This window comes from Nomascus leucogenys, unplaced genomic scaffold (assembly GCF_006542625.1).
Source record: "Nomascus leucogenys isolate Asia unplaced genomic scaffold, Asia_NLE_v1 Super-Scaffold_361, whole genome shotgun sequence".
NCBI classification, from domain to species: domain Eukaryota; kingdom Metazoa; phylum Chordata; class Mammalia; order Primates; family Hylobatidae; genus Nomascus; species Nomascus leucogenys.
The window spans coordinates 835,529-856,713 of NW_022095772.1; the positions used below are offsets into that span (position 1 = coordinate 835,529).

Here is a 21,185-nt window from a genome sequence, read left to right on the forward strand (position 1 = left end):
TGAAATAGAAATAGAATTAATTTTGGACCCCATTTCATTTTAGCAATAAGTAATTTTCATCTGTGAGTATATCAGCTAATTGAAAAAAACACCTTTTTGATTATGTATTTAAACACATTATAGAGCTATGTTGTTTTGATCGGTTGCATTCTGATGATTATTGAAATTATAAACTTGGTCTAGAAAAAGCTGTTTAAACCTTACAGTCTTACAATGATACTGAAATTAAAATTTTAGTGTATGTGCATTTTTGTGTCACAATGGAATGATAATGATGGTCATTTATGAAAATAACTTTCAAACATAACAATTGCTAAGAAGTACGAGGAGTAAATGGAATGGAAATATGAGTTCAAGGAGTAAATGGAACAAGAAGCAAATAAGACTTTTCATGCATTTTAAAAATTGGTCATGGTGGGTACAGAATTGCTCTGCTACTTAGTTCCATTGGCAGAGTTTAAAAGAGTGATGTAATGGTTTTATTTTAAAATGCTAATATTTACAATAGTAAGGAAATGACATTCTCTGCAACTGTTTAAACTTGCAATAAAAGTTTTTTAAAATGTCATCTTAAAACTGTGAGGGAGCAAATGGGTTTTCAAATCCGAGGGGTGATTGGATGTACTGGGGTGAGGGAGCTTTACAGAGGAGGTGCTAGGAGCTGCACCTCGACAGGAGAAAGGAGAAAGGTGTCTGCCAGTCAGAGGAGGGCCCAGCCAGTTGCCCACTGGAGGCAACACTCACTGGGATGCCCATTACCATAGCAACTGATATCTTGGCCATTTTGTAGACACTCAAGTGGGAGAAGCAGCTATGTGACGGTCAACAATGCAGCTGCAGATGGCACCACCCTTTGCTGGCCCCTGGCGAGTGTGTGTGCATGGGTCTCTGCTTTCTCTGTGGTGGCTGTTGTTCAGTAGCATCCTGAATTAGCCTGGCTTCAAACTCCAACTGCCTTCCCTTGCCCCACAGGCAGTCCTAGAGCCCACAGCATGCTAAGAGGACAGGACCACCTGTGCACCCCCAGGCTTCCAGTTATCAGGTGGCACTTTCCATCCCCAGGACCCAAGAGGATCAAAACAACGAGCCCGAGTTTGAAAAATGGACAAGAGTAAGCTCAAAAAGAGCAGAGCAGAGGCTTTATCTTCTGTTGTCTTAGTGAGAAGGAAAATCTTTGGTAAAGTTGGTGTATGCAGACGGGTCTTGGCTTGGAGGGTTTCCAATTGACTTGGAAACTTGGGCCTTTTTGCCCTCTGAACCCAGCTCAGAAGTTTGTAGGGGAAGCAAATTTGAACTGCAGACCTCAAAATTGTGTTTGTGTTGACTGGGGAGCCACAGAGCCAGGTAGCACGTTGGGAAGAGTTCTCACACTTCTAGAAAATGCTGCAGTTGGAGCCTGCCTGGGGTGGGCTGTCCTGGGGCAGGAAAGCAGCTTCAGGTGGGGTCCGTGCAGAGAGGAGCCCCGGAGGTCTGTCCCGCCCCCACCTTCAACGTGGATTCTGCATTTATGCGTATTTATTTTCAAGTGTGTATGCAGATGTGTGGGTTTTCTGAAGGGATGTGAGGGGAGGGAAGCAAATGTAGCTGTGCAGAATGTTTTGAGCCACAGCCATCGGGATCCAGAGGAAAATGGTCGACTTTTTCCAGCCTGCCCAGATGGGCCGAGCATGTGGCATGTTAGCGCTGGCAGGGCCCCCGGGCTCTGTAAACACGGCTGTGGCCCTCGCCCCGGGACGCTGTGTGGACTGTCAGGCCTTGCTGCCTAATGGGCTCTCGCAGAGTCTTCCAGCCGCTTCCTCTGGTCTCTGTGGCTCTGGGGAAAGCCTCGGGGACAGGGTGGGAGTTAAGTTATTTGATTAATGTCCCTTGAGGCCCTTTTGTCCACTTCCCAGAAGAGCTGGCCTGACAGCCAACGGGACGTTCTTCTCTTGGAAGGAAGACCTTGCCAGCATCCATGCTATGTGTGTTTCAGGAGCAGAGGGCAGGTCCAATTAGCTGTGGCAAGTCGGGTCTCGGAGAGGTCATGGGAGGCCCCTCACCTGGAGCCAGCTCCCCTTCCCCACAATCCCTCTCTGTTGCTTTCCGGGTTCCGTTTTTATGTCCCCTCTGGATGAGTGCACTTGCCTTCTGCCCTTTTCACTTCAATGGCCCTGATGCGGTTGTGTCCTGGCGACACACGTGCATGCTGAGCTCAGTGGCGTGGATGGGTGCCAGATGCCAGGCTCCACTGTCAGCAATTCATACCCTCTCCTCAGCCCGCCACAGCCCTTCTGAGACTTGGGGCTATAAATTGCACCATGACAAGTCACCTGAGAGCTTCCTTTGCTGTTGGCAGCTCCACACCTGTGCATTTCCTTTTCCTGTAAAAAAAAAGAATCCATTCCCAGCTCCAACTCAAGACAGAAGGTTAGTTATATCAAAACCTACTGCACACAGACACTATATTTTCAGGAAAATATTGTCACCTTTGAAATCTGTCATGCTGGGTTCCTTCCCATTCCCGACCCGCTTCCTGGTCCCCTCCCTCCCCAGCCTTGACAGGAACAGTCAGCCTCAAGTCAAGCCTACAGCCAGGCCCCATACCCCTACCCCAGGAGGATGCTTGCTTTCAGAAATGGTTCCAGTGGTAGTGAGGCCCTCAGCCCCCCAGGACCCTCCTGTCAGCAGCGGAAGGTGACTGAGCGAGATGCATGGGGTCGGGAGATTGAGCCTTAAGACAGAGATCTCAGATGCATGGCAGGTTTCTGCTTAGCTGATGATGTTGGGCAGTTTTCCCATCTTTGCCCCTCCTTCCTCATTTCTGAAATAGGAGAGGAGTAATTTCACAGGAGGAAATGAGCATCCAGGTCTGTCATCAGTTTCCAGTGTCAGGACGCTGCGGAGTGGTGTTCTTTCTTTACCACCTGACCAGGGCATGCTTTTCCGCCTTTCCATGGATGCCAAGCCTTTGAATGACAGCATCAGTCTCCAGGAGTCTTGGGCTAAAATCAAATCTATGAACTTAGAAAGCAGGTGGAATGGACATTTGTTGTTTTTGCTGCTCCCCGTTCATGCTAATAGCACCCCATTTCCTTTCCAGGAAATGACCTCATCCCCCTCCTGTGCATTCCAGGGAATTAGCTCATCCGCATGGTAGACTGTCAATCAAGGCGCCCTGCTCTCCCTGGCCAAGCGGTAGGCATGTTACCACAGTGAGGCCAACTGGATTCTCCCTTTTATGCATTGGATCTGGGGCAGCCTCACGAGTCAGGACTCACGCTGCACTTGATACATACCAGAGCGCTTCCTCAGCCACAGCCGTGGTTCCTGCCAGACCCCCCAGAGAGTCCCTGGTCCTGTTCATTCTGGCTGGGGGCAGTGGCCACCTGAAAAAGACTGATGTTAGTTTCCTACCCGCCTGTGCTAAATGAGCAGAAAGAAAAGTTCTTCCCACCTGAATGGGTGAGCTGAGGGGTCAAACCACAGAGAACCTAACATCATCATGCTGAGGATAAGAAATGAATCCACAAATGCTACCTGAGCAAGGGACAATGGGACTCAGAAGTGCTAGAACTCTTTCCAGATAATGGAAACTGGATCCCGGGATCACAAACATGCAGCTGGCTCTTGAGCAACACAGGTTTGAACTGCGTGAGTCCACTTGTACATGGTTTTCCTTCCATCTCTGCCCCCGGAGACAGCGAGGCCAACCCTCCTCCTTCTCCTTGTCCTCCTCATCCTACTCCACGTGAAGACAATGAGGTCTTTAGGATGGTCTGCTTTCACTTAAAGAATAGTAAACGTATTTTCTCTTCCCTGTGATTTTCTTAGTAACATTTTATTTTCTCTAGTTTACTTTATTGTAAGAATACAGTATGTAATACATAAGACATTCAAAATATGTGTCAATCAACTGTTTATCTTCTTGGTTTCCGGTCAACAGTAGGCTATTAGTAGTTAGCTTTTTAAGGAGTTGAAAGTTTGTGTGAATTTTTGGTGGCTCAAGGGATCATCACTCATAACTCTGACAGTGCTCAACAGTCAACTGTGTATCTTTCTGCATTTGTGTCAAATAAGGAGGACATTCATCTCTTCTTTCTCCTCCTCTGCTCCTTCCTTGTCTTTGAAAAAAAAACAACTTTTTTTGAGAGACAGGGTCTTACTCTGTCATTCAGGCTAAAGTACAGTGGCACGATTAGAGCTCACTGTAGTGTCAAATTCCTAGACTCACGTGATCCTCCTGCCTCAGCTTTCTGAGCAGCTGAGACTACAGGCATGCACCACCACACCCAGCTAATTTTTGTTTTTATTTTTATTTTTGTGGAGATGTGGTCTTGCTATGTTGCCCAGGCTGGTCTCAAACTCCTGGGCTCCAGTGATCCTCCTGCCTCAGCCTCCCAAAGTGTTGGAATTACGAGCATGAGCCATCATGCCCGGCCCTTGTTTTTTTCTTATTTATTTATTTTGTTTCTTTCTTTTAGGTGGCAAAGAAGATGGACCTTTTTTGATGGAAGCCAGTTTAATCTATCCCTTACGGTATCTATTTAAACAAGTTAAGGGTCTCTCTGTATATCTGGATGATCAGGGGTCATGCATCTATAACTGGAGCCTGAAAACCAAATTTGCCATTCTGGAGTAGCTTCTCTGGAGTTGAAGCTGTTGCTGAAACTCTGTCAAACCAATTTAGCAAAACAAGCGGAAGAGGCAAAGTCATCGCTCTCTCCTCCTTCTTCATCCATGACAGATAGGGTGGCTTTCTTACAATCAGGCACAAATCTTCTGTCCTACCTGGTATTTGGAAAGATACTTTTTCTATTATGACAACTTTTCACTGCCTAAGCTCACAGACAACCTTGAAGGGAGCTGCATTTTCCTCAGCAAAATCGCACAGGGCTTACCTGTTAATGTGCCGGTGATGAGGGAAAACCGTGGCAACCATGTGGGTTCTTCAGTGGAGGGGGCCACATTCCAGATGGGTCCTCAAGATCTGGAGATCTGGGTGACATCATCTCAAAGAACAGGTGGACATTATCTCAGGACCTGGGGATAGCAGTTACAGGGGTGGAATAGCCACAGCTTCCACTTCCTGTAGCTCAGTGCAGCGGCTATGGAAACGACTGTGGATACATTTTGACTAGCCTTTCCAATTTCTCTTTTGTATTAGTTATAGTAATTCACGCTAGCTGTTATAACAAATAGTCCTCAAATTCCAATAACTGAATACAAGTGTGTTTCTCAGGTGTGCAAAGTCTGTTGAGAACTGGGTGGCTCCATGACAGTTGTCCTCCAAGCAGTGACTCAGATCATAGTGTGGCTTTGTGATCTGGGTTGGCTCAGGTACTTCTAGTCATGTGGACAGAAGAGAAAGAGTAGAAGGAGCACCAGGTTCTTAACTGCCTGAATCAGAAGTGCGATGCCCTTGGCTACAACCAGCATGCCACCCACCTAACCGTGGAAGGAGCCCATGGACACTGGCGAGCACAGCACGCTCTGCAGCGCCTCAGTGTCCAAGCTCTTCAGCGAATCCCCCTCTCGACTCCTGGAGAAACTTCTCTTCTACACATGTCCCTTAGGAAAGGTCTGAAACGTACACAATACTAAGGTAAAAAGGGAGTATAAATGAGCGATATGTACTCTTCCTCAGAAATACACTGTTTTAGGCAGGCTAAACATCTTAACCTAAGATGGCAGCTCTTTCAGCTACTACTTTAATGCAGAAGGATAAGCTTCTGCTGAGTGACGCTGGAGTTCTGCTAATTTCCAGGCTTCTGAAATGCAGGTGAATGTAGGTAAGAATGGCCTTGCTGACAGCTCAGCACCACACAGTCCCCAGGCCCACCTCTGGCCTTAGCAGCCATCACTCTTAGGAGTAACAAGCGTGGAAGGCATTCTCATTGGAGATCCCTGTGTTAAATGAGGAGAGAGCTCAGTCTTTGGTTCCTCTGGCTCAGCGCTTTTCCCATTTGCCTTTTATTTTTCTGGTCAGACGTATGCTTGGGGCTTTGAGCTCACAAACGATGTGGGTGATTCCCATTGGGTGGCTCTGTCATCTGGTGGGTGACCCTGGAAGTTTATTCTTTGTGCTCTGATTTAGAACAGAAATATAAGAAAGATGAGAAAAAAGTCTTCTTGATTCACAATTACAATGTGAATCAGTAATGAATCTCTAAGTTCAGTGTGTGGGGAAAAACATTGGTTTCTGTCCATCTGTCTCCTGGTTCCAATTTCTAAGACCCAAGAAGAGAGCTGGAGAGAAGAAAAAGGAAATAATAAAATTGTGGGGAACTTGGGAGAAATAATCAAAGGGAGGTTGAACTCAGGATGAAAACATCAGGCCAAGGTAGCGCCCTGAAGGCCTGTTGCCAGCCCTGGTGCCTGTATGTATTTTGATTGGCCTCTGGTTTGTTGGTCCACACAGTATTTTGAAGAAAATATGAATTAGTAGCCAACTTTTAAATACCTGGAGATTTCACATAAAAAGACAGATTTCTGCCTTCTCTTGAAATATTAGAGTTTGGAACAGCAATAAGCCCATATTCCAGCAAAGCAACAGTTGGCCTGAACCCAGCAGGAGCTGCCCCTTCAGAAAGGGCAGGGCTTGTCCCCTTCAAGTTGACAATGGCCCCACCCCTCCCTATGGCTCCCCTGCACTAAGCCTCCATGTCACTCCTCTTCATCTGGGATTTCTCGGTCCCAGTGGGTCTCCCTATTCACACTGTTGCTTGGACTCCAGAGGGATTTGAGTCTGTAAGCCCTGACCTAGGGAACTTCTATGCTTTGCAAGTTGCTGAAGAGCACTGAAGACAGTGATGGACTGGTGATGACAGACACTTGAATACAAGGGAAGAGCAGGAGAAATAGAATCACGGGAGTCTCATTGCTTCAGAGAATTCATGCGTTATGATGGTCATGTGTCAGGAGGATAAGCTGGGACTCCTTCTGTCTCCATTGTCACTGATGCCCCAAAGGCCAAGCCTAGTGCAGTAAGTGCCAGGTACCACTGTATCCTAAGCCGGTTGGGGGAACCAAGTCTGTGCCAGGCTTGCAGAGGCACCCCCAGATTAGGGGCGGGGAAGGGAGATGGCCGGTACAGACATCTTCTTTGAGGAGCTTCACCGAGAAGGGGAGTGGAGAGAATTGGGGCAAGAGTTGGAAAAGATGAGGTCAAAATGTTTGTTTTTTAAGCTGAGAGCCATCTCAGCATTTGTTTATTGATGGGAATGATTCGATAGAGGAGGAGATAGAAAGAGGAGACTGCTGGCGCTCGAAAGAAGGGTCAACTGAAGATGAGAGGTCTTCGAGTCAGCGTGAGGGAGGGGAATTGGGCTTTGAGACAGAAACACAGACAATGCATACAAAACAGAAGGAAGGCAGAGACTAGGGGAAGTGAAGCTGGGGCACCTGGAGATTTAGCTGTGGAATGTTCTTTGATAACTATGCCCTTCTTGTCCTTTTTTCAAATATTGGTAATAAACTTACTGAAATGGCATTACATTTAATTTATTGGGTCTTATTTTCATGTAAGGTTGTGTAAGTTGCTCACTGCACAAGGCATCTGGCCAAGGGGATGAGCTGGGACAAAAGTCCAGTCCGTGCTCTCTGGTCACAGCAGTGTGCCCTGGTGTGGGGTTAAATGCCCCTGGAGTAAGGGACACGTCCCCCTTTTCTTGTTAGTTTGCACAAAGCACCTTTTGGCTAGAAGGGACTCTCCTTACTTTGTTCTCTAGTTTGGTGTGAGTTGATCCTGTCTTGGAAATGGGAGTGTAAGATCTCTGATGGAAGAGGTGGTCTTGCATTTGTTATCACCAGCAGCACCTAAGCCAGTGTGTGCTTCCCCTAGTATGGGCCATGGAATGCTTCTATGAAATGTAAATAGATGTTATGTAAAAAGAAATCTATTAGAAAAAATGGCGGGGGGCGGGGGTGAATCTGCATAGAGAAGAGTCCTTCAGCATCACAAACGCCATTGGAAAAGCAGCCAGCACGCTCCTTAATGATGCCTGATGGGGTTGCAGGTGCCCATTCGCATGGGAGAGAAGAGCTTCAGTCTCTGCGCTCATCCTCCAGAGGCTTCTGCATGGAAAACCCTGCTTGGAGGTCTGTATGATGTCTCAGGGCAGTCCGACCCCCAGGGAAAGATGTTGCGCGGGCTGATCTGAGTGTGGTTTCCAAGAGTGAGGCTTGGGCCCCGGAGCAATCTGACTCCATAGTTTCTTTTACCAGCAAGACTGGACTTGCAAGCTTCCCTCCGTCACTGTCAGGCCCTGGAACTATCCAAGAGCTCTTTCACCCATTTTCTTTAGACTTTAAACTCCTCCCAGATTTCCCTCAAATCCATTCTAACCCTTTCCGTTTTCATTCTTTTCTCCAAGAAAGAGCAAAACTGAAAAATAATAGACTGTCTATTGTGTCGACTGAACAGTGGTGACAGCTATGGGTACTGATGTAAGGCTGCCTCAAGTTCTCAGTTTTAGTTGTGTGGACTTCGACAAGTAACTTCACTTCTCTGCTCTCTCGCCCACTTTAACTGTGGGGGCCTCGGCCCCCTGTTTTTTAACTACTGGAAGACATAGCCCTGAGTCCAACCTCTTCCACGCCTGGCGATGCTGCCAAGAACACGGAGCTGGGCTGGAGGGCTCCACGCCGGCGGGGGCAGGGCGCGTGTCCGGGAGCGGGCTGGAAGGCACGGAGCCACACTGCCCCCTGGCGGCCGTCTCCTGCCCCGCCAGCGCCGCCTCCGCGAGGCGGAAGGTTCAATGTCACCACTGCGTTGCTGAATTCCGGCTCAAGATTATTAGTGCGGGGCATCCGGTCCATCCAGGGGAGGAGAACGTTCCTAATGCGGAGTCACAAGCCCTACCTCTAAGGTCTGGCTCTGGAACTCTGGGCAAGTTGCTGAAATTCTCTGTTCTCAGCTGTGAAAGGAGGAAAATAATTAAAGCCTGTGTTGTAAAGACCACACTAGGTGATGTGTGTGATACAGGCTTTACCCGCCCTCTACGCAAACACACACGCACAGAAAGCAAGATCATGAGGGATAGATTTTTTTTTTTTTTTTTTTTTTTTTTTAGCAGAGTCTCGCTGTGTCGCCAGGCTGCAATGCAGTGGCTTGATCTTGGTTCACTGCAACCTCCGCTCCTGGGTTCAAGAGGGTCTCCTGCCTCAGCCTCCCCCGTAGCTGGGACTACAGGCGTGCACCACCACGCCCGGCTAATTTTTGTATTTTTAATAGAGATGAGGTTTCACCATGTTGACCGGGCTGGTCTCGATCTCTTGACCTCGTGATCCGCCCGCTTCGGCCTCCCAAAGTGGTGGGATACGCGTGAGCCACCACGCCTGGCCGAGGGTTAGATTTTAACCCAAACACTGTCCCTTCTAATATTCTCCGCTGCCGCCCAGTGCAGCTCCCAACGCTGACCCGGGTTTCTGGGGTGGAAGCAGCAGAGGACCCCCCCGCACTCCACCGAGCCAGAGGGCAGCCCAGGGGCAGCAGCCCCACAGTGGGGCCTGAAGAGCGTCCGCGGACCCGACCCCCGCTGCTGCCGCGTTGCTCCGCTCCTCTGGGCGCCTCCCCGAGGGCCTCGCTCGTCTGACCCGCAGTACTCTCCGCCCTGCTCCTCGTGCCTTTGGTGGGCGCGTGGCTTCTGGCCTGCGGAGGCTGTGCCTCCTAGCCAAGGAGCCTTTCACAGCCGCGCGTTCGAAAACCCAGCCGCCGGCAGCGCGTCCTGGAGGAGGGGCACGGTCAACCCGCACGCCCTAAGGGCCAGGCCACCGTGGTCACTGCCCGGCCTGCTGGGGCCGCGCCTGGGAGGTAGGAGCAGCGCTCCTCCGCAGGCGCTATGTATGCCTGCGCCCTCCTGCAGGATTGAGCCCAACTGCGAGGCGATCGGCAGAGACCCAGAAGGGTGAGAGGGGGAAGCTGCACCCTCTTCGTGGGTGCGATGCTGTGAACCTCTTCCTTCAAGGAAAGAGCTGCTTCTGGATTTTCCTTGAACTCCAGGAGGTGCTAAGAAAGCTTCCTGACTAGGCCGGGCGCGGTGGCTCACGCTTGTAATCCCAGCACTTTGGGAGGCCGAGGCGGGTGGATCACCAGGTCAGGAGATCGAGACCACGGTGAAACCCCGTCTCTACTAAAAATACAAAAAAAAATTAGCCGGGCGTGGTGGCAGGCGCCTGTAGCCCCAGCTACTCGGAGAGGCTGAGGCAGGAGAATGGTGTGAACCCGGGAGGCGGAGCTTGCAGTGAGCCGAGATTGCGCCACTGCACTCCAGCCTGGGCGACAGAGCGAGACTCCGTCTCAAAAAAAAAAAAAAAAGAAAGCTTCCTGACTGTGGCAGATGCGGCTCAGTGGGCACCCCCGCCCGCGCCAGTTGGGAAAGTGACTCCTTCCTGTGGGCAGAAGGCGGCGGACCAGGCGGGAGCCCTCGGGCTCTGAGAGCCACGCCGGGGGGTGGCCTGCTCTCCGGAGCCCCCTAGCGGATCATCGGCTCACATGCACCTGAGAGGTCGAAAGAAGCGGGCGCTTCTCTGCCTCCCCGACCCAGGCCGCTTGCAGTTTGTACGCCCTCACCCTGGATAAAAGATTTTGGTTCAACTAGAACTATCTTTCCTAGATCTCGTTCCTTTATAACTTTTTTGCTCACAGGAAAAAAAAAACAGCAGGATTATAAAGCCTCTGGAATACGGTCGCAGTCACCAGACTCAGCCCTAGGAGGGCTGAGTTCCTCATTCATTGTTGGTAGAAATATAAAATGGTATGACCTCTTTCCTTTGGAAAACAGTTTGGAGTTTCGTAAAATTTTAAACATACACCTGTCATCCGACTCAGCCATTCTACTCCTAGGTATTTACTCAAGAAAAACGAAAACATCTGTCTATACAAAGATTTGAACCTGACTGCTCATAACTGCTTTGTTTGTAATAGCACCCAAGTGGAAACAACCCAAATGTCCACCAACAGCTGAATGAATAAATAATTTGTAGTACAGACAGTCCAAGAAATGTTACTCAGGAGTAAAAAGGAATGCACTGGTCGGGCATGGTGAGATTACACGCCTGTAATTTCAGCACTTTGGGAGGCCAAGGTGGGCAGATCACCTGAGCCCAGGAGTTGAAGACCAGCCTGGGCAGTATGAAGAAATCCCATCTCTACAGAAAAAAATAAAAATAAAAATAATTTTAAAAAGCCAGGTGTGGTGTCACAGGCCTGTAATACCAGCTACTCGGAAGGCTGAGGCAGGAGGATCACTTGAGCCCAGGAAGTCGAGGCTGGAGTGATGCAATCTCAGCTCACCCAGCCTGGGCAACAGAATGAGACCCTGTCTCAGGAGAAAAAAAAAAAAAAGGGCCGGGCACAGTGGCTCACGCCTGTAATCCCAGCACTTTGGGATGCTGAGGCAGGCGGATCACCTGAGGTCAGGAGTTTGAGATCAGCTTGGCCAACATGGTGAAACCCTGTCTCTACTAAAAATACAAAAATACAAAAATTAGCCGGGTGTGGTAGCTTGCGCCTGTAATCCCAGCTGCTAGGAGGGGCTGAGGCAGGAGAATTGCTGGAACCTGGGAGGCAGAGGTTGCAGTTAGCTGAGACTGTGCCACTCCACTCCAGGCTGGGCGACAGAGCAAAACTCCAAACTGCCCCCTAACACACACACACACACACACACACAAAGAAAAAGATAAAGAAAGGAATGTTGTGCACACAACAACGTGGGTGACTCCGGAGTGCAATGGAGCGATCTCGGCTCATTGCAACCTCCACCTCTCAGGTTCAAGCGATTCTCCTGCCTTACCCCCCCACCCCGAGTACCTGGGATTACAGGTGCTTGCCACCACGCCCGACTAATTTTTGTATTTTTAGTAGAGACAGGGTTTCACCATGTTGGCCAGGCTGGTCTAGAACTCCTGATCTCAGGTGATCCACCCACCTCAGCCTCCCAAAGTGCTGGGATTACAGGCATGAATCACTATGCCTGGCCAACAACATGGGTGACTCTCAAAACAATTATGTTCTGTGCAAGAAGCCAGACTAAGAAGAATGCCTACTGTGTGGCTCCATCCTATAAGATTCTAGGAAATGCAAATGAGTCTATAGTGTCAGAGCAGATTAGTCGTCAGCAGAGTTTGGGATGGGGCAGGAAGGACATATTTCTAAGGGCACAAGGATATTGGGGAGGGTGAGGGGTGATCAATATTGTAGTCATTGTGATTGATTGTGATAGTTTCAAAACGTATCAAGGTAGGCAATTTTAATATGTACTTATTGTACGTAATATGTCAGTGTCATCTCAATAAAACCTTTTTTAAAAAAAAAAACAACAAACCTCAGGTCTCTGGGCTTAGTACCCCTTGGAGAAAGAGGCTACAGGTGGTCAGGAGGAGAGCCCGCAAATCTTTATTTTTCAACTTGTCCCAATGATTCTAGGGCATGGTCTTGTTTGAAAATCAATGGTTTAAGCAGACCAAAGCAGAGAGGTGGGCAGCCGAAAGTCCACAAACAGCACTGTCCTCCACACCCAGGCATCCTCAAAAATGTTTAGGGACAATCAATTGCTCTACACCCCGACAATCAACACCAAGCAATGGAAACACCAGGGGACACTTGGGGAAAGTCAGACCCTCAAAAATCCCATCTTCCCATACCCTCAGCCACCCCAGGAAACACACCATCTGAATAAAATGGCACATCTAGCCCCTCCCCCCAGAAGACTATCCCTAAAACATTCTTAAATAGGAATTCTAAGCCATAAACTTATTTCCGCTTTTTAGGAATCAACTCATGCCTTGGTCAGTGACTAACACGCCTACCACTACTCATGACACATTGGTGAGTGCCCCTAATCTTCCTCATCTCCCTAATTTTGGGACCCCAGCCGAAATGGTTCAGTCTTGCTGAAAATGTTCCCATTGGCCACTAGGGGAAGTAGCGCCTGGATTATACATACCCCCTGTGCTCCCAATCCCCAGCTCCTGAAAACTGCCACTCATGCAAATTTCTCTTTTTGGGGGTAGTCAGTAAAGCATCTTCAGATTCAAGACCCATGTTGTAATGATTCTGGACTTGGTTCTAACTCAGGGTAAAATTCAAGCAGTCTTTTAACTTATCTGAGCCTCAGTTTTCTCATCTGTAAACTTAGCACAATGAGCCCTTTGGGGCTAGCCTCCTTACAGCACCGACACCCTTAGTGTAGCATCTCCCACTCCCTTGGCTATTCCTGCATCCAGTGCCAGCAGCAAATGTGGGCAAATGGGATTGAGAGTAGGCAAGGAAGTCCCTGGAAGACAGCAACCAGTGAACTGGGTCATGAGTGTAAATGGCAAGCCCGTTCTTCCCTCGTTCTGCCAGAAGGGTGGAATGTCAGCAGAAGTCTATGGTGGTTCCTCCCAATTGACCACCCTGGGAAATTCTCCCAACAATGACTCTTCAAAGCCATCCTGGTAAATTCTTCCTCTTGAGTGGTTCCCAAACAGTTGTCTCACTTTCCCCAGAACTTTACAAGTTCAATGTCCATGGTTTGGATCATGGTTTGGGCTCAAATTCGTGTTTGTCCCTATACATTTATATATATTTTTAAGGAAGAAGAAAAGTTGGATTATGCATTGCTTATCCAAACAGGTTTGCAGCTTCAAGAGTTTTAAAACCAGTGCTTGGATTCAGGGCTGATTTTCCCTGGTAATTGAGGGCAGTTTTGTTGCTAAAATGCTGAGTTGCTTCAAACTTCCTTTTATTTCCCTTAATCCCAAAGCCTGTGTGAGACCGTCATTGATGAACATTGCAAACATCCTCATTCTCCTTAACAACATAATTCTCTAGGCCTAACTAAAATAGAATAAACTAGAATGGAAAGAAAGGACCCTTCAACATAAAAAACTTCTAAGCCAATAGTCCATGTTTTAAGTCACTATCTAACAAGCAAGGACAAATTGGGTAAAAGAAAACAAAATCTCAAATGTCAATAGCAGTGAAATAAACTAATTAATTTAAGAATCACCTCTTTAAAAATATGCTGGCCCAAGCAGTTTAGAGACAAGCTATGTTAAATCTCCAAGGAATTGAAAATATTTCTGCTATTATACTGTTCTGTAGGATAGAAACATAAAAAAAATTTCTAAGTTCATTTTACTAATCTAGCACAATCCTGATGCCATGGCTGGTGGGAGGATAAATTAGTAGATGTGTTCTGGAGCAGCCAGTGAGTTACAAGGAAATTAGAGTGTGATGTCATGAAGTAACATGAAGAAAGTGTTCCAAGAAGAGTCAGTGACAACTAAAACAAGAACCAAGAAGTGACCATTGGATTGGCAACATAAGGGTCATTGCTGACCTTGACAAGCATATTCTCCATGGAGAGGTGAGAACAAAGGCTAATTAGAGTGGGTTGAGGAGAGAATGTGAAGTGAGCAAGTAGAGACTGTGACAAAGAAAAAAGAAGTTTCATAAAGGGAAACAGAGAGGAGGCAGCAGCTGCAAGATGATGTGGAAATAAGGAAGGAATATTTGTTTAATAGTATATGTTAGAGCTTGTTTGGATGCTCATGCAACTGATCCAGGAGCTGGAGAGAAATGGATGGTGAGGAAAGGAGAGGAGATAGTTACAGGTGATATGGGATAGAAACCAGAGGACCATAGGCCTTGGATGAGATCCTTCATCCTTAGTAAAAAGGGGAAAACAGAGAGTGTGGGCATTTGGAGGGTGTGTAATTATGATGTGCATAAAGATTTTTCCTTATGGACATTTATTGAAACATTGCTTATAATAGCAAAAAATAAGAAACAACCTAAATGCCCAAAAGAGCATTGACTGAATATTTCAGAGTATTAAGCAGTCATCAAAAGTGATGTTATGTACCTATAACTACCATTAAACTTAATGGTAAAGGCTAAATGCTTTCCCCTAAGATTGGGAACTCGGCAAGAATTTCTGTTTTCACCATTCCTATTCAACATAGGACTGGAAGTCCCAGCCAGTGCAATAAGGCAAGAAAAAAAAAGGCATGCAGATTGGAAAGGGGCAGGGATGGGGCTTGTCCTTATTTTCAGATGACTTCACTGTCTACATAAAAAATTCCAAGAAATCTACCAAAAAACCTCTTAGAACTAATAAATGGATTTAGCAAATCCACAAGATACAAGGTCAGCATGCAAAAATCAATATATTTCTATAAACTACCAGTGGACAATTGTAAACTGAAATTTAAAACACGATACTGTTAAACATTGCTAGGAAAAGAAAGGAAAGAAGGACAGAAGATAGAGTTAAGTATATATCTAACAAAACATGTACAGCATCTGTATGCTAAAAACTACTAAACCTGAAAGAAATCAATTAAGATGTAAATAAATGTAGAAGCATACCATGTTCATGGATTGCTAAGACTCAATATAGTAAAGATGTCAATATAGTAAAGGTGTCAATTCTCAAACTGATTTACAGGTATCAGAGAATCTGCCCCAATATTCATGTAGGTGCTTTTCTATTTTCCTTAAGCATTGGCTGGCTTGAGAAATAAAAGGACAGAGTAGAAAGAGAGAAATTTTAAAGCTGGGCATCCAGGGGAGACATCACATGTTGATAGGTTCCGTGATGCCCCACAAGTCACAAAAACCAGCAAGTTTTTATTAGGGAGTTTAAAAAGGGGAGGGAGTGTGTGAATAGGTGTGGGTCACAGACATCAAGTACTTTACAAGGTAATAGAATATCACAAGGCAAGTGGAGGCAGGGTGAGATCACAGGACCACAGGACCAAGACAAAATTAAAATTGCTAATGAAGTTTTGGGCACCATTGTCATTGACAACATCTTATCAGGAGACAGGGTTTTGAGATCAACCATAAGAGACAAGCACACCTGAGGGGGCTGTTTATAAGCCTATACCTCCAGGTGCATATTCTCTTTCCCAGGGATGTTCCTTGCTGAGAAAAAGAATTCAGCGATATTTCTCCCATTTGCTTTTGAAAGAAGAGAAATATGGCTCTGTTCCACCCAGCTCACCGGTGGTCAGAGTTTAAGGTTATCTCTCTTATTCCCTGAACAATTGCTGTTATCCTGTTCTTTTTTCAAGGTGCCCACATTTCATATGGCTCGAACACACATGCTGTACAATTTGCGCAGTTAATGCAATTATTACAGGGTCCTGAGGCGATATACATCCTCCTCAGCTGACAGGATTAAGAGATTAAAGTAAAGACAGGCATAGGAAATCACAAGGGTATTGACTGGGGAAGTGATAAGTGTCCATGAAATCTTTACAATTTATGTTTAGAGATTGCAGTAAAGACAGGCATAAGAAATTACAAAAGTATTAATTTGGGGAACTAATAAATGTCCATGAAATCTTCACGATCCATGTTCTTCTGCCATGGCTTCAGCCGGTCCCTCCGTTTGGGGTCCCTGACTTCCCACAACATACAGGTTTAACATAATTCTTATTAAAATCCTAGTGGGGTTTTTTACAAATATGGACAAACTAAATCTAAAATTAGATAGAAAAGCAAAGTAACCAAATCACTAAAACAGTTTTAAAAAAGAATAAAGTTGGAGGAATTGTCTTACCTGATTTTAAGACTTACTATAACTACAGTAATTAAGATAATGTGGTATTGACAAAGTCATAGAGACATAAATCAATGACAAAATAAAGCGTTCCGAAATAGAGCCACACAAGGATGGCCAACTGATTTTGACAAAGTTGCAATAGCAACTCAATTGGAAAGGGATAGTCATTTCAACAAATGGTGTTTGAATACTTGGACATGAACTAGGTGAATAGGAGTGACAATGGCTGGGGACTAGAATCACATATTATTCAAAAAGCAACTAAAAATGGATCATAGATCTATGTGTAAAATACAAAACTATAAAACCTCAGCAGCACATGTCTTTAATCCCAGTACTTTAGGAGGCTGAGGCAGGAGGATTGCTTGAGACCAGGAGTTTGAAACCAGCCTGGGCAATATAGCAAGACCCTGTCTCTAAGAAGAAAAAAAAAATTTAATTAGCCAGACATAGGTGCACATGCCTGTAGTCCCAGGTACTTGGGAGGCTGAGGTAGGAGGACTGCCTGAGCCCAGGAGTTCAAGTCTGTAGTGACCTATGATCATGCCACTGCACTCCAGCCTGGATGACAGAGTGAGGCCCTGTCTCTAAAAACAAACACCACCACCAAAATAAATAAAGACTTTTAAAGGAAAACATAAGAGAAATTATTTGTGACCTAGGGTTAGGCACAGAATTTGTAGATATGACACCAAACATATAATCCATAAAAAAAAATATTGATCAATTGGATATCATCAAATTAAAAACATTTGCTCTCAAGACCCTGATAAGAGCATGAAAGGAAAAGCCACAGATGGGAAAAAATTTTCAATATCATATCTGACAAAGGACTTGCATCATCCAGAATACATAGAGAACTCTATAAACTCTACACTAAGAAAATTAAAAATTCAATTTAAAAATGGTCAAAAGACTGGAACAGACAATTCATCAAAGAATATACATCGATGGCAAAAAAGAATGCTCATGAAAAGATATTCATTATCATCTATTCATAACCAATAAAAGTAACTGCGCTAAGTCAAAAAAGACAACACTGCAGTTTCTACAAATTTACTGGGACATTCACTGTTGAAGCCCTGAGTTGTCATGGAAGAAGATACCTATGCTGCAAGGAAGCCCAAGCCACATGGAGAGGCTTCAGTTGAGAGCCCCAGCTGAGGCCCCAGCCAATAGTTCACATCAATTGCCAGATGTGTGAATAAAGAGACATCCAGATGATTCTAGTCTCCAGTCATTATCACTCTTTAAAAGTCTTTAAAAGTCTTTATTTATTTATTTTGGTGGTGGTGTTTGTTTTTAGAGACAGGGCCTCACTCTGTCATCCAGGCTGGAGTGCAGTGGCATGATCATAGGTCACTACAATTTGGCAATTAGGAACTACCGGTGACTCACTTTTGGCAATTAGGAACTACTGGTGACTTTGCTACAGAAATGGGCATTAGGAACCATGCCTGATACAGTCCTGCCATTACTGTAGAGTGTGTTGCCTGTGAATGGAAATTTCATTCAGGTAGACTGTTTCATAAGCACATGCCCGGTTTATTCATTTATATGTATATAAAATATAATACATTATATATAAGATATATATAAAATATAACATATATAACATATATAATATATATAATATAAAATATAAAAAAATATAATATATTATATATAATATAAAATATAATATATTATATATAATATAATATAAATATATATATATAGAGAGAGAGAGAGAGATGGAATCTCACTCTGTGGCCCAGGCTGGAGTACAGTGGTGCAATCTCGGCTCACTGCAACCTCCTGTCCCAGCCTCCTGAGTAGCTGGGATTATAGGCGCCTGCCACCACGCCCAGCTAATTTTGTATTTTTAGTAGAGATGGGGTTTCCCCACGTTGGTCAGGCTGGTCTCAAACTCCTGACCTCGTGATCTGCCTGCCTTGGCCTCCCAAAGTGCTGGGATTACAGGCGTGAGCCACAGCACCCAGCCTATTCATTAATTTTTTAAACTCTAACTTTGTATTTGAAATTAAATGAACAATGATCATAAGATTATTGCTTTGTAGCTATGAATCTGTATCTACCTTTCCCTGCAGTATTAATCACACCATTAAATAGAAATGTTAAAATAATAATATAACTACTCTAAACTAAGAACATCAAACCATCTTCATTCAGATGTTCTCATACTTTGGCAAGATAAAGGGATGACAATTGCAGCAAAAGGGATTTTACCCACTATATTAACAGAGCATTCATATTTATGTTCCTCATTCTTCTCACTCAAACTCTACACTAACTTAAAGTACAAACACTAAATTATATCTCAATTCCTAAAAAGGCAAAAATCAAAACTTCATTTCCCTCTCCACCCTTTCTCTTCTTTTCAATAAACTACTGTTAGGTTTAGATTCTCACACATGTTCATTTTTCCTATTTCCTTTAATTAGCCCCGAAAGCCTAGCAAGTTCTGCTTTTCTTGAAATCATTGAGATCCTCTTTCTCCCCTATTATTTCTGCTTAAAATGTGTTATCTCCTGGTAACACATACCAACATTCAACAGTCCTGCCTGTCGGGAATGTCTGACTACTATCACTTTTTTTTCTTTTTTTGTAGAGACAGGGTCTCCCATGGTCTCAAACAACTGAGCTCATGCAATTCTCCTGCCTCGAACTCCCAAAGCACTGGGATTACAGGTTTGACCCATTGCGCTCAGCCCATTCTTGCTGCTGAAGTCCACCTCCCCTGGGTACCACCTCCATGAAGGTGGAGAAATCTCACCACCATTTTTGCACAGCCCATCATGGGCACCCATCAGGAGCCGGTCAGAATCCCCGTGTAGTTGGCTGGCCCAGTGGTCGGGTTTGCCAAAGAACTGTGGGCATACACTCAGCCTGAATCCCTCAGCCTCAGTGACTCATATGGACAATGAGGACACTGCCCCCTACCCCACAAGGCCATAGTAAGGATCAACCGAGACAACCCCGAGCACCTGGCACCACTCAATCTGGGAGGGCTCTGGTCAACATCACTTATGTGTGGTGATGGACAAAATGCATTATTATTCCTTAACAATCATTTCTAGACCTGTTAGAAACAATTTTTTCTAGACCTGTTAGAAACAATCGTTTCTAGACCTTCTAGAATCAAGAAGATTCACTTAAACATATATTTTGCTGCACATTTTGTATTTGTCCTGTCGATGCAGAAGGCAATGATTCTTAATCCTGGCTGCACATTAGAGCTTGTAAGAAAAATGCACATGTCCCGGCTCCATAGCCCGAACCAGTTCAATCAGAGTCTCTGGGAGTTAGGCCTGGGCATCAGTGTTTTTACATCTCCACAGGGGAACAAACACATAGGCTTCTGCATGGTGATAAGTGCAATTAAGGAAATAAAAGCAGGTTAATAGGAGTGGGAGGAATGGGGTGGTCTGTCTCAGAGGCCTGTGGGAAGCTGGCTTGCTCCCACTGAGGCCTTGTGGAAGGAAACAGCCACACAAAGTGTCCTGTCTGAGCCAGAGACAGAGAGCAGAGAGGGGAGAGCTGTCTGAGTCGAGCCAGCATCAGTGGTGGGAGATCTGCAAGCTGCTACTACCACTACCACAGCCCAGACCACCCTGGTTCCTTCTCAGTGCAGCCTTGCTTAGTCAGCTCTTCATTCAATTTTGTGCAGTTTGGTGCAATATCTCAGCTTCCTTCCAATAAATCCCCCATTTCTGCTTAAGCTAGCAAGAGGAGGTTTCCACAGAAACCCAAAGAACTTCTATGAATACAACACGTCATTAAGTTTAAATTAATCTTTTTACACAGTCATGTTTGACAAACACAGAACTTCACATCAGGAGATTTGGGAAAATCTATTCCAGCCTCTGCCATTGAATATCTCAAGCATGTTCCTTAACTTTTTCAGGGTCAAACAAAATATCTATCCCTTTTAACTCTAATTCTATAAATCTTTTGAATCTGGGATCCTTCTTGAACATATTATAAAATAGACATTGGAAGAGTAAGTGCCTAAAAGGCAAGGCCCTGGCTCCATGTGAGTGGAGGACACCCAGTAGCAGCTTATTTAGGGAACTCTTTTTTCTTTCTTTCTTTTTTTTATTTTTTTTTTATTTATTTTTTTTTTTTTTTTATTTTTTTTTTTTATTATACTTTAGGTTTTAGGGTACATGTGCACAATGTGCAGGTTTGTTACATATGTATCCATGTGCCATGTTGATTTCCTGCACCCATTAACTCGTCATTTAGCATTAGGTATATCTCCTAATGCTGTCCCTCCCCCCTACCCCCACCCCACAACAGTCCCCGGAGTGTGATGTTCCCCTTCCTGTGTCCATGAGTTCTCATTGTTCAGTTCCCACCTATGAGTGAGAACATATGGTGTTTGGTTTTTTGTCCTTGCGATAGTTTACTGAGAATGATGTGGGTTTTTTTGTTTTTGTTTTTGTTTTTTAATTATACTTTAGGGTTTTAGGGTACATGTGCACAATGTGCAGGTTTGTTACATATGTATCCATGTGCCATGTTGATTTCCTGCACCCATTAACTCGTCATTTAGCATTAGGTGTATCTCCTAATGCTGTCCCTCCCCCCTCCCCCCACCCCACAACAGTCCCCGGAGTGTGATGATCCCCTTCCTGTGTCCATGAG

The 21,185-nt window shown here is 45.3% G+C and overlaps 1 long non-coding RNA gene across 3 annotated transcripts; it reads right to left on the bottom strand.

Moving 5' to 3' along the window:
* Positions 1 to 1,122: 1,122 nt before the first annotated feature.
* On the bottom strand, positions 1,123 to 6,080 carry LOC115833632. 3 transcript variants are annotated; one of them, XR_004029015.1, is made up of 3 exons: positions 4,878 to 6,080; positions 3,276 to 3,365; positions 1,123 to 2,800 (listed from the first exon to the last, which is right to left on the bottom strand). It is a non-coding gene; the product is annotated as an uncharacterized LOC115833632 (long non-coding RNA). The 3 variants fall into 3 exon arrangements; XR_004029016.1 differs by having other exon boundaries at positions 1,123 to 2,360; positions 2,590 to 3,365; XR_004029014.1 differs by having other exon boundaries at positions 1,123 to 3,365.
* Between the last annotated feature and the right edge of the window lie 15,105 nt (positions 6,081 to 21,185).